Source organism: Odontomachus brunneus, unplaced genomic scaffold (assembly GCF_010583005.1).
Source record: "Odontomachus brunneus isolate Ranch 3 - 2012 unplaced genomic scaffold, Obru_v1 Obru_scaffold_084, whole genome shotgun sequence".
Classification (NCBI taxonomy): domain Eukaryota; kingdom Metazoa; phylum Arthropoda; class Insecta; order Hymenoptera; family Formicidae; genus Odontomachus; species Odontomachus brunneus.
In genome coordinates, this window is record NW_022639534.1 from 671,686 (window position 1) to 685,966 (window position 14,281).

The 14,281-nt window shown below is 31.7% G+C and overlaps 1 protein-coding gene and 1 long non-coding RNA gene across 3 annotated transcripts in view; one reads left to right on the top strand and one right to left on the bottom strand.

The window, feature by feature from the left end:
- LOC116847872 overlaps positions 1-523 on the bottom strand; it is an 84,690-nt gene extending 84,167 nt beyond the window's left edge. Inside the window, exon 1 of the long non-coding RNA XR_004378840.1 lies at positions 483-523. This is a non-coding gene — a long non-coding RNA (uncharacterized LOC116847872). The remainder of the gene's footprint in view (positions 1-482) is intronic.
- LOC116847864 (acetylcholinesterase-like) overlaps positions 1-14,281 on the top strand; it is a 523,728-nt gene that overhangs the window by 175,206 nt on the left and 334,241 nt on the right. The gene's annotated exons all lie outside the window — the stretch shown is intronic.

A 14,281-nucleotide genomic window follows, 5' to 3' on the forward strand; every position in this document is an offset into this window, starting at 1 on the left:
AGAGACGATCGTCACTAACATAATCACGCTATCCTCTTCGTATTTCTTGTATATAAAGAACTTACATGAATGTGTGTTGCTTTGTTTTACTATATTCAACGGAAAACCTAATCATATATGTGTAGAAATCTTTCTGCAAACTTTTTCGATATTTTTAAGCTTCGAAAACAGATGTAAAGGTACAGCAATGTTCTTCAAAATTTTTCTGTTTGGAGCATCCACACTTTCAGTATATACAAGCTGCGGAACTTTTGAATTAAGCAAATATTACGCTAACTGACAGCTTAAGATTTTACATAAAAATTTTTTTGTTCGTTTTTGTCACATATCGAGCAATGCTCCTATTTATTTTTGCTTCCATTGCGTAAAAGCATTTGTAATTCTGTGTAACCAATACGACGTAAACTTTGCAGAAAAATGTCAGTGTTCTGTCGGTAAAGTTTTCAGCATTCTTTTAAAGAATTATGGATATCCAAACTCACCGACCGTTTTCGCAAGCGTCGACCTACTCATTCGGGCGATGATGACTAACTGAACATTCAATCCGCGGCCTTTGTTACCAAGCAACGGATTAAGTCGTGTTGTTGTTTCTTTTGATTCGCGCGAACTGCCTTCCCGTATCACGAGTTGTCAGTTTCCAACGAACAAATCAAAACAAAGGAGAAGGAAACGAAAAAGTTTTATTCTCTTTTTTTTCAATCTTACACTATGTATCGAAATAAATGGCCACCACTTCGAATAATTACTGTAAATATTTTACTGTAAAAACCGCTCTAGTAATAAAACGGTTTGTTTGCGGTTTATTAAGATAATTGACTTGTTTTAGTGTTTTTTATAACCAGCTGAAGTTTATCGGTCTAATTTTAGGATGACTATTATTCCAATGTAAAAAAACTTCGCAAAAAGTGATATTATTCAAGTGAAATAAAACATTTACCGTCATATATTAGGAAACGTGAAATAGAAAGAAGAATATTGTTCGCTGCACCTTTTTAGTGTAATAATCGATTATAGATAAGGAAACAAATGTTTTATGCATGGAGTAGCATTGTACTGAATGAAATATGGCAAGGCGATATCATGAAGTTAGTTTCAAATTAACATGTATTATTTAAGTAGCGAAATAAATACATAAAAACGTAATTTTGCTCGGTAAATAGTGAATTTATGAGCGGCTTCCTCGATGTTCTACGGAAAATACGTCCCTTGGGTGCCTTGAAAATACATACCTGATGAACAAATTTCTTAAGCCGAGTAGAAAATCGAGCAAACGCGGGGAACAGTTTCTCGCCGCAACACTCGATTCGATAGACGCGCGATTTCTGCGCCGCTTGTTTTCTCACGTGCTACTTTTAATTTCCGCTTATTATCGTGCCGAGACGATAAGCAGCGGTAAGAAAAACTATCGTCTCGATATTCGGTGGAGGAGGAGCGAGGGAGGCAAACGCGCTCGCGCGGACGATCGAGGGAGCAAGTATTAAGTGAGGTGGATGGGCGAAAATAACAAAATAACAAAATATACATCCTGCTTCATGAGATTAAATAAAGGAATGGAAAATTCGTTAAAGTTTCCGCTCGCTGCAAACACAATTCAGCGTTGAAATCTATTTTACTTCCACCCGACTGCAATTAAAGTCGTTTTAAAGTGTTAGCTCTCAACTTGCGAATCGAGTATAATTTACGTGAGTTTTATCTCTAGTGAGACACGCCCTCGCAAAAAATACTATTTCGCAATTAACGAGCTCCTTGCCTTTTTCCGACCGTTCTCTCTCTCTCTCCCTCTCCCTTTCTTCTTCTCTTTCTCTCTCTCTCCCCCTCTCTCTTTCTTTTTTCTTCGTTTTCGCTCTTCTCCACAAAATTATTACGCAATTTAGACGATCGTCAAACGGCTTTCAGCGGTTTATGCAGAACGGTTTAACTGTTTTTGCGGATTATTCGAATTGGCATTTACATAGCACTTTGCATCTACATCGTTTCGCACTCTTTCGGGGGATCTATACTCTCACGATATATATCGGTCGCGTTAACTGATTATAAATGATACACGCGACACAGGATTTATCTCTCCGCGCGCGTTTGTTACGTTACTCTCATCTCACCACGGCTCGAAAAACTTGCTCTACATAAAAATTCGGATCGTGTGATCCCGTGTGTTGATCTGTCCGTCGACAGAGACGCTTTTTTTCATCCATATATCCACAACAACGCTCTCTTCGTCGTTTGTCCGTTCGCTCGCCGAGTGGACCGAGTGTTTACGCGAAATCGAGCGGCATTGCTAATCGATACGACAGTTTGACATTTTCTCTTCCAGAACGGAATCCGGAACTAGTCGCCACGAGCTGGTGCGACACGCGTTATACAAAGTAAAGTCCACGTATATTCCAGCCAGTTAAGCATATCACGTACGTGTAACATTCGTGGTATGAACGAAAAGGTAAACTCTTATACTAATTAGAAATTAATTTGGGAATTCTGGACACACTACGACGGGACCAAAACCTGTGTTAACCTCCTCATGGACAAATTTATCACATCCATATGACATTCGTTAACGTCATAGGACGAGATTTCTCCTTTCCTTGTGGAGTATTGAATATGTATTCACAGTACTGTTTGTTGCACTTTTATCGGAAATATTTATCCCTTTTAACCATAGTGGGCCCTTCTTTTCATTTTTCGTTATTTTAATTAACTTAAGCGCTCGTAACAGCGATTGTATGAATGATTTCGTACATGCTAACATTTATGAAATTGTACACAGAGTCGTGCATGATTTCGTTGTAAAAGCTTCATTTTCTCGTAGCTGCTTTCATGCATGCACCACTCAGCGATCAATTTTCACATATCGGAGCCGATGATATGCTGCAGAATCATCAGTGAATGTAAATATTACATATATCGTGTCACCTCCAACGTATTAGTTCACAAATTGACATTAAAATAATAATAACAGAGAGCAAATAGCAAGTTACCGTGTTAATTGAAGCGTATAAAAAAGAAAACGTAGACACTAGAGATGTGCGAATCAAAGATTTTCTTATGTCGAATCGAATCAAATGTCAGATTTTAATTTTGAATTTAAATCGAATCGATGAAAGAATTTTTAGTTAACATAATCATTGAATTTAACATGAAAATAATGACTTTAGTATGAGAGACATAATATTGCACTGAGGGAAATGTCTGATAATACTAACCAGAATTCTATTTAGGTTTACCAAACAGTATGGTGAATAATCGTATAACAAAATATTTAGTTAATGATACCAAACTATCTGGTGAACGCATTGTCTAAGTAGCATTACAGTAACCTTTAAATATGTTTACCAAACTGTTTCGTACAGCATACAATTCATTTGGTGAATGTTATGAATACAGTTGTGGAGTAGTGTTAGACTTCTTACCTAACCTAACTATATTAACTAATAACATAATAACTAAATCTAACCATATTATACACTGAGAGAAGAATTTAGTAAATATTATCAAAATTTGGTTACTATTACTAAATGATAGACGTAAATATAGCGGGCCAAAGCTATGGCAATACTTATTAATTAATTTAGTTCTGTAAAATAAATTATTTATTTGACAGAAGTAAAATTTAGTTGCTTCCAGAATATATTTGGTAAATAAAACTTATTGAATAGTTGAGCAAAATAAGCGATTTTGTAATAGTTACAAAATTTTTGATAGGTTCAACCAACTATCTGTAATAATAGATATTGAAACGATGTAATAGCTGCAAATGAATGGATTTTTCGTTGTGCTGCAACAAAACATACTTATACTGGTAACAAAATAGAACTCGTACCTACTGAATTTTTTATTATATGGAATATAACGATTTCATAACAATTATCAAATATCTCATAACTGTAATTCATAACTGTAATATATTTCATATTAAATACTTAACATTAAGTAACTATTACTAAATTATTTAATTGATGTTACTGTGAATGCAATTACATCATACTCCTGATCTATTAAATATTTGGTAATTATTATCATATTTAGTATTAATTACTAAGGATTCAATGAATTTCTGTAACTAAATGCAGTTTGTTATAGTTACCAGTCTTTTCTCTCAGTGTATAATTTTCATATACTTTCTGTATATAATCTTTTCATATATAATGTATATAATCTTTTCATATACTTACTGTATATAATCTTCACATATTTACTTCTAAATTCGTCGATATATTTTAAGAAATTTCTTACTTCCAAATATTTGACAGTTTCAGCGTTTACTCTTTTATAGCACCGACATCTTTACAAATTAGTATAGATGAAAAAGGAAATGTCGCAGCGAGTTAACTATCGCGTCAATAGTATCATACGTCTAGAGAGAATTACCAAACTGTCTAGATGGCTACAACTAAATGTCTCGGTATTGACTACCAGATGCGTCGAGACATCGTAATCAGAATATTAGATATGTGAACCAGATATCGCGTATAAATTCACCATATTACTTTCATAAGACAAATATAATGTCATTCACCAAGCCATTTCTCTCAATATAATCATGTAACATCAATTCATTTTAAGAGATATATAATATATAGCCGATAAACGTATATGGAATACAATTCCAGCCTTGAAAGCTGCGCAACGACACATATCGATTCGACATTGTCAGTAAGAGTTTATCTAGAAACCATTATCTTTTTTTTAATATTTTTGAAGAAAATCTTAATATATAACAAATTTTTCAAGTCATGCTAATACCCGTAAAGCTAGGTGTCTTAATAGTTCTTCATTAATGCTAATGTGCGCGATCCGTATTCGAATCTTTTCGATTCGAAATTTTCGAATTATTCGGATTCGAATCACAGGGATTCGAATTTGAATCGAATCGAATTTCACTTGATTCGATTCGATTCGAATTCGAATAGTTTGCACATCTCTAGACACTGCTAGCAGTAGTATTGACTGTGTTTAGCAGAAAAAGCTGCTTTGCAACTGTTGTAAAATTTGTGAATCTGATTGGAGTATGCTCTTAATTTTGATTGAATCCAGGAGCATGTACAGATCAGATTCACGAATTTTACAATAGTTGTAAAGCAGCTTTCTCTGCTGAACGCAGTCATTGTAGCTAGACACTGTAAAGCATTGAAATTACGTTAGTTATAACACGACGATGTGACATTTACACTCACAGATGACTTTGGAGCATATTATCGACTCCGACATGAAAATTAATCGGTGATTGGTATATACATGGAAGTGTGAAAAAAAATGAAGCCTTCACAGTCAATGAAATCATATATAGTACCATGCACGGCTTCATGCACAACTTTATAAATGTCAGCATGTACGAAATCATTCACACAATTAGGTGATAAGCACTTTATTGGCAGACATAGTTGATTATATTATTACTATACAATCTCTCTCTTCCTCTCTCTCATAAATATAAGGAATTAAGAAATAAGTAAAACATAAAATAAATAAAACATAAAAAGTAATAAAACAAATAAAACATAAAATAAGTAAAACATAATTAATTGTTAAATTATTTAATGTTTAATTATTAAGTTATTATAAACAAATAATATATAGTAAACTAAAAGGTACTTTTTTCAAACAAAAATTGTTTTAAGGCCAACTATTAAAAATTGACACATTAAAACATCAACAGTTTAACCCCTTGAGTGCGAAGACCTAAATTGCATAAGTGAGCTTAAAGTGTGCAACATTAAATAATAAGTGAAATGTAACAAACATATACATACAAAGGGTTTTCGAGGTCGTTAAATAAGAATCTGTGATTAAAATTGATAAATTCAAAGTGGCAGATTTAATATGATGGACCGCATAATGGAAACTTTTGCAAAATTGTAACGTGGTAGCCAAATTTGAACAACAAAAGCGTGCTCAGCAAGCAAAAATACATAAGAAATGACTATTTGTACTTATATAATCGAAAAAATTTATAAATTGTTGCCTAATATACATAATTGTTGCAAATATACATAATTTGTCTCGATAAAATATAATTGTGACAATTTTCTTCTTTCTTTACAACGTAAATATAATAAATAATACAAATCTACTGACATATGTATTTATATTAAAAAATTTTTTTTAATCTTATGACACCTATACATGTCATACGCACTGCGGACCCATTTCATGACATGTATATGTATTATACGCATTCAAGGAGTTATTGAAGACAGTTAACAGTATTTTTCACATTTCTTTAAATTTTTTAAAATCCTGTTTTTACAATAAACTATTGAAATATTTATGTTTGTTACAAGTTTCTTGTCGAAAGCGCAAATATTTTTCTTTCATATCGGGAAAATATTATTTCTGGATAATGGTAAAAGATAATTTTAAAAACATGATCGCTATATTGGATCCGTGACATCGAATTTTGACTTTTTAATTTCAAATTCATAATCAGCAATCACGAAATGCCCCATATGCTAAATTTGAAGAAACTTCACCGAGAAATAAAAGGTATGGCTCAAAGAATTAAAAAAGAAAAATTGGAAAGAAGTGAAGAATTTCAAGAAACAGCGTTTGTGCAGACTATTGTGCTCTTTTGATGCTATAAATCTTTTATTGCCGTTTTCTCAATGTGGAAACTTAAAGAAGGGCTTGCCGAGAACGTTTTCCCGAGCCGAAATTTTTATTCTACAGAGAAAATATTGCAATAAAAATCATGTTAGAATTATATTTCTTTTTATAATGTTTCTTGTAAAGCTGGATTATATTGAAATTGTGATAAAACAGTACCATCAATTAAATGTCTGATCCAACTTGTTAACAGCATAGATATTTGTAGAATTTTTTATATTTACATTTTGTTTAAGAGTTTTTTAGCCACAAAATATTTAATTAAGCTCAGCATTAGTCATTGAAAATTGTACGCCACCCCGAAGATTGTGTCTTTCAGGAAATATAATTAAAATAAATAGGAATAGTAAATTTGACGATCTACCTGTGTGATACATGATGTAAAAAACATTCAAATAATTACAATAATTTGGTAATAAAAAGTTTTGGTAATAAACGTACATAACATTTTTAAACAAATGTATAGATATTTCAATAAATATGTAGATGAAGATATACAAATATTTCCGTTTTAATTCTGTATGATTCAAAGTTATAAAAATTTTATTGTGATTTTTACAATAATATTTTTTCTATGTATTATTGATAATTATTGATTATTTTTAAATAATAAGCTATAAGAATATGTAATAATATATGGGGTGTTCTATTTAAAAAATTCAAGGTGACTTTGACTTCACCTTAACGACGCCAGGCAGAGTCAAACTGATGAGACTATTGAATAAACCTTTTTAAATCCTACAACTTTTATTTGAAACATTTTTCTGTAAAACTTATATTTTTTTAGATTTTTCAGGGTTTCCATACTTTTTCCTCACCTTGTATATATATATAAATTCGTTTATTGTTTTAAGTGTTTTAAAAGAAAAGGCAACTCATGGAACAAAGAGTGACAAATTTTGGGACAAATTTTAAATAACGTTACTTGACTTATTCAGTGTTAGTTGGATTGTATTTCTTCCTATTTATTTTGTTGGGTGTAACTTAAAAGCCATTAAACTAGGTTTAAATACAGAAAATATTAATAAGCAATTTAAAAAATCACTTTTTAAAAATACGTCATATTATTTCACCAAAATTAGATTTTATACATCATTTGTTTTAATAAAATTCTTATATATGGCAGTAAAAAAAATTATATTTCAATTTTTATTTAGTCACACACATCCTCAAATGAGAAACTGAATGGAAGTTCAGAACTGTTTTTCGTGATTGTCACAATTTGCCCCACTGGAGTAAATAGTGACAAAATGTAGATTTTAGTTTTTATGAAAATCTAGTTATTCCATATGACTTATGGATCTTGTATTTTTCGTATAATGTACGATCCCTTGTAAATATCGTAAATTATGTGAAATCGTAGATATTTATGAATAATCGTACGATATACAGTAAGGGAGAGTGAGGCAAATAGTAATGGATTTTTTCTCCCTCATGTAAGCTATTTTCAAGTTGTCGAGATCGAATGTTTTACTAAAACGATACTTTCCACGTTCAATTCCATTCCAAGAAAATTCAAGAAAATGCAATACTAAAAAGTTAATTAAAAATTTTAAAAAAATTCTCAGAGCTCTATAAGAAGAAAATAAACAATTTTTATCTCTTGCTATTTTTCGGTAAAGTTGATAGAATTCGAGTAAAAAATTATTGAAACCAATAATTTTGTAGATATTTCCGTAAATATTTTAGAAAATAGAGGTCGTATAAAAAATTTTTTCGAACAAAAGTTGTTTGTTACTTTATGTAAAACAAAATTCCGTAATAAAAATTAGATATTTCTATTTAAAAAGCAAAGTTGACCTCGACCTGACCTTGGCGGCGCCACCCAAAGTCAAACCAATGGTACCTTCTTATGTTCTCCATTAAACTATATAACTTTTGTTTGAAATATTTTTTCATATTTTTTGTACATTTCAAGATATTTCAGTGTAAAATGGAATCCTATAGAGATGCACGACGTTATCAAAGCTCTTTTGAGAAAATGTCAAAAAAATTAAGTGCCGAAAATTTAGAGCAACGAATACATGAAATTAATAGTCGTTCATTGCCATTCGCGATATTCACCCTGCCGATCAGAAAACTGCGAAAAACGTACATTATTTGTGCGAAACCCAAAGAAAATAAGAATTCTCGGTCGCTGATTTAGATCAACTAATTGTGTAAAAAAATTCGCTTCTTCCTCGCTGTCTCTCTGCAAACTTTCCTTCTCACACGAACACATTGTTACCATCTCCTACCGCTTAAACTTTGCGTCCTGCTGAACGGCCCTTTGCTCTGTCACTTAGTCTAGTCTGCTCTTTTTGTTTTGTATGTTCGTATTCCTTGCACAACTAATCAAGCTATCTATCCTCTCTCGCTCCCTCTGTTTGTCTTTGTCCTTTCATTGGTCTGTTATGTCTAACGGAGAAGATTAAGAGAGTAAGACTAAGGAACACGGAGAAGTACTAAAGCTTAGACTTCTTTCAACGTAAAAGTCAAAGAAGTGTAACAAAAGAAGTTAGATTAAATTATAACAACATACGCGTATCCCAACTATCACTGAGATTTCCGTTTTCAGAAAAATATCTTTAATTACACAAGTGTGTGTGTGTGTGTGTGTGTGTGTGTGTGTGTGGGTGTGTACATAAGTCGCCTTTTTTTATGAAATAAGTCATTTCTTATGTTTTTCTGTGCGCAAAGTTCAAATCCGACCGCAGAATTTGCCTATCACGTCAGAATTTTGAGATATCTTAACGTCAAAGCGAAAAAACGACATTTTTTAAGGTTTTTGAGTTGAAATAACAATGCAACAAAGCGAGATACGTTAACTTTACCAACAAGATTGTATTCAGCATGCAAAGATCTATCGGAAATCATATTTTCCTAGAGAGGAAAACTATTTTTTATCCACAGAAACAAATAACTTGACCTAATGTGATCACATTTTCGGCAAATACATCAAATATTTCAAGCGTACTGGATCGATTATCATAAAATATAGTATCCTTAAGGGTACTCTTTGGGATTGTTGATTCCAAATCCGAAGTCGAAAATTAATGACAATTAGTGAAAATTAGTGAAATTTCTATGACAATAGGAATGGAGCATACAGAGGAAAATAAAATAAAGATCATAAATACTATCGATTGGGTTCGCCATATTAGATTTGAATATTTCTAATTCGAGTATTTCTTGTTTATTTACTTGAATATTTTTTGTTTATCCCAGATTTGCAATCAGCAGTACTAAAAACTTCGGAATACCATAGTTTACGAGAATCGATCTAGATCCTTAAAAGGTTTGATGTATTTACATCTGCCGAAAACGTGACATAATGGTGTGGTGTAAAGTTATTTGTTTCTGTAAATAAAATATATTTTTCCTCTTCAAAAAAATACATAATTTTGAGCAGATTTTTTTATGCTGAATATGATCTCGTTTATAGAATTCACGTATTCATTTTATCGTTATCTCAATTCAAAAACCTCAAAAATGGCGTCAGCTTTTTCGCGCTGTCAGCTTAGAATATCTCGAAGTTCTGATATAAAAATTCTATGGTTGGATTTGAATTCAATGTATCAAAAACATAAAAAACGACTCTTTATTTAAGAAAAAAGATTCAAGATCCCAATATACAGGTATTATTAATTGAAGAAGATTAGCGAGTAATCGTAATAATATATTAATGTTATCTAATTAATAACTAGAAATCTACGAAGTTGTTAAGAAAAAGATACAGAACTTTTTTGTTCAGTTTGACCTAATGTACACGACGGCAGATGTCGCTACTACAGTTTATCTAACATATTTCGTGTGATCTTTTACACCTTTAATTAATATCTCGATAGTTATTGCGAAGGTCGTAAAATAATGTAGGTTTTTTATGTTCATTTTAATCTGTACTATGCTTCCACAAGAGCTCCGAAAGTTGTTCTGGAACATCCTGTATAATAATGTACTTACTAAAAGAAATATTTAAATTTCGTATGCAATAAAGGTTAAGAAGAAATGAAAGAAAGTGTTGGTCGACGTAAACAATATCATATCCGCAGAGACAAAGAAGTATTATTAGATTTAAAAATCAACACTTATTAGATTTACATTACACCATGATGCTGATATTTACAGTTACTAATTATTTACTATCTTTGATTAAAAGCATAATTAATTACAAGTTCTTATTTATGGACCATTACTTGGCTATTTGGGCAATGCTATTTCTTGCATGAAATAATGTCAATGCAAGTACAGATTGACGATTAGTCGATAAGTTTAAAGAAACTTTAATTGTATGCCGAATGATGACAAACAATGAATGCCAGCCTAAATTTCGACTTCGATTTTTTAATTTTGGCATATTCATCAAATATCTGTTAAAAATGAGAATTTTCTGCATAACAAATGATTTTACATACCTTGAAAATATATAATGCACCACTGCCCGCATCCGTTATCCTGATTCGTTAATCCAGCATCCTGACTGGTCAGTTCGTGGAACTGACACTAGGGCTGATACTGGCATTCATGTAGATATGATTCAATTGAAGATGCACATATTAAATAACCCGACATGATGCCGACAGGAGACTAATCAAGTATGTTAAAAGAGCTAACAAAACAGTTTAATCACCCGAGAAAACAATAGATAACACTGACAAACGTGATCCATACACGTGTCGCTCAATATTGAATAATCCGGAAAAGTTCGCGAGGGTAAATTTCACTCCCTTGAAAGTTCTGAATGTTTTAACTACGTAAAAGAACAATAAATAATGTATCTACAGACATACTTTATAGTATGTATGTTGTTCGCCTACTCAGAAATAATTGGAAACATTTGGAAAGGCACACATATGACGTTTTGTTTACAATGTAACATAACGCGTTCGATTATACAGGAAAGTGTGCGACGCGCGAAAGTACTAAAACAATTAATATGAAATATAAACTCATCCCTTGCCGCTATCAACAGTCATCGCTCAGGAATGAGCGCCAGGCGATTTCACAATTAAAACATGCGGAACGGTTAAATTATCTTTATGCTTCGTGAACTCTCTCTGTTTCGGGCCGGCGAGCGATATGCATATTATTAGCTGCGTGTGTCGATGTGTTATTTATTGTTCTTCTATAGGGTAAAATCCGGTAATATGGCCACACCGGAAAGATAGCTATAGGCTATAATTTCTTTGATAATTGCAAACCATTGCGTTTGTATAGTCAGTCACAAAGATAATCGATTTATCGTAGTGTATGTGCGTATATTTTCGAAATAGCAAGGTTATAAATATTATATTATATCTTTATTTTTGACTACCTGTAAAATTTCTCATCAAAATTTCTCAATCTCTACTAAAACTTGTAACGTCGAGTAAATTACAATTAAGCTATCGCAATCAACGTTAGATACATGAAGTAGGTAAATTGTAATATAACATGCATTTTTATTTTCATTTTCACCATTTGTTTATAAGTACTATTATAACCGTTTTTTACTCACATTTTGGATAAGATGGCCCACTATCATTCTAATATTTATAAAACTAAAGTCGTTATATTTAAAAAATTACTTTCAATATTATAGTAATTAAAACTTATGTGCAATATGTTTTGATAAAAAATTGGATTTAGAATTTAAGTTTTGTAATAGAAGTTTCTATTTTATATGTGTGTATTACATTTTTCACAAATAACATGTATTAATATCCTATACTAAAATGAATATATTAAATTGTTTTTTTCATTATTTTATAAAATACAGATACAGAATCTTGAACATAAAAATATGTATGGGTCATCTATTCCTTATGGTCATCTTGTCTTAAAAATTTAATTAAGATGGCCAATGCTCATGTTTTGATATTTTTGTAATAAATAATTTCAACGAAGTATTTTCCTTTTAACTCTGGTGGCATTACGTACTGTAGGCTTCAATGAAGTAATGTGCCAAATGTTATTAAGAAATAACAATAAGAAATGTATTCTTTTGTATTTTAAAAAAGTACGGCCATCTTATCCGAGTTTACCCTACAATCCAAACATTCAAGACTTTTAAGGCAGTTAAATTTACCTTTGTGTTTCACGAACTTTCTCAGATATTTGCATTCAGTTCCGGCCCGGACAGTGACACGCATAATATGGACTACATATGTCGGTGTATTATCTATTATTCTCTTCTCGGATGAAACTACCCGAGCAGAAATTGAATCTAGTGATTGTCTAGTAATGACACAGAAAAGTTGGATCTTACATCACTACTAGCTAGGAATATAACGCTCACTTCTCCTAGTGGCTGTATCAGAAAAATTATCTAGTAGCTAGATACAAAAAATTAACTTGTAACTATAATTAGTATAGTTACTAGACAGTTCTGATATTCAATTTCTATTTAGGATTTACCGATGATGTTTTATCTCGTTATTATGTAATCTTTTTCATCTAGCCATTATACATGTAATTGGTATAGTTACTAGATAGTCCTGACATTCAAAAGACTGAGTAGGAATATTTAGCCAGTCACAAGCTAGTGACTGGCTAAAAAAGTTATCTAGTTATTACTATCTAGTTACTAGTCTTGAAATCTGCTCTATTAGATACATTTTTGCTCGGATATTTTGTCAGCTTTTTTGTGATATTTGATTAGTCTCTCGTCGATATCGCGACATTATTTATGTCTTCGACTGAATCGTGCCTACGTGAGTGTCAGTGTCAATGCCAATGTCACGACGGAGCAGCCAGGATCTGCTCAACAAGTCAAAATGGAGGATGTAGGATGGCGGCAATGATGCATCATATATTTTTAAGGTATCCAAATCATTTATTACACAGAATGTTTCCGTTTTTAACGGGCGTTTGACGAATAGAGAATAAAAGAAATATTTAGGCCGAGTCGAAATATTTAGGCCGGCATTCATACACGGAAAAAATAATTTGCTGCAACAGCAAACTAATTTGCAACATATGGACAGTTAAATATAATTAATGTAAATGTAACATAACGCATGTATTATATAACAATTACATTGTTGAGTAGAAAATTATAACATTTATGTAATATTAGTTTTAATTGGTGTTTACTTGGATGCATTCTCATAAAAGCTGCCATATTTCATAATGTTATAAAAATTCCATAACATTATTAATCTTATTATATTTATTTACGACTTTCTGTAATTTTGTAGTTGCTTAAACAAGATCTGAACATTACAAAAATAATCTTAAAATCATAAAAATAAAAAAGAGATTATTAACAGAAAATTAGAAAAAGAGAATATTTTATAACCTCAAAATAAGTTCTAAAAGAATGAGCATACTAGTTTCTCTTCTTTGGACTTCTTCTTATGTAATTAATGGGGTTACGAAAGTAATAGGATAAATTATATTTTTTATTCTGAATCTGTTAAATATATTATGATTTTCTACATAAGCATTGTAGTCGCTATTTCGCTTTGCCATCGTTCTACTTACTAGTTCGTAAGCACTTACGCTTTTGCTGCCCTATTTCGGTAGAATAAGCATTTTTGAGTACAAGGCATGACGTCACGATAACTCGATTCGTAAGCGATGCGCTTAAAGCGCTTAAAGCGTATAAGTGTCCAAATGGAACGCACCCATCATCATAGTTTCGTACACATACAACATATATGCGTGCGACACACGTTATGAATACATGCACACACACACACACACACACACACACACACACACA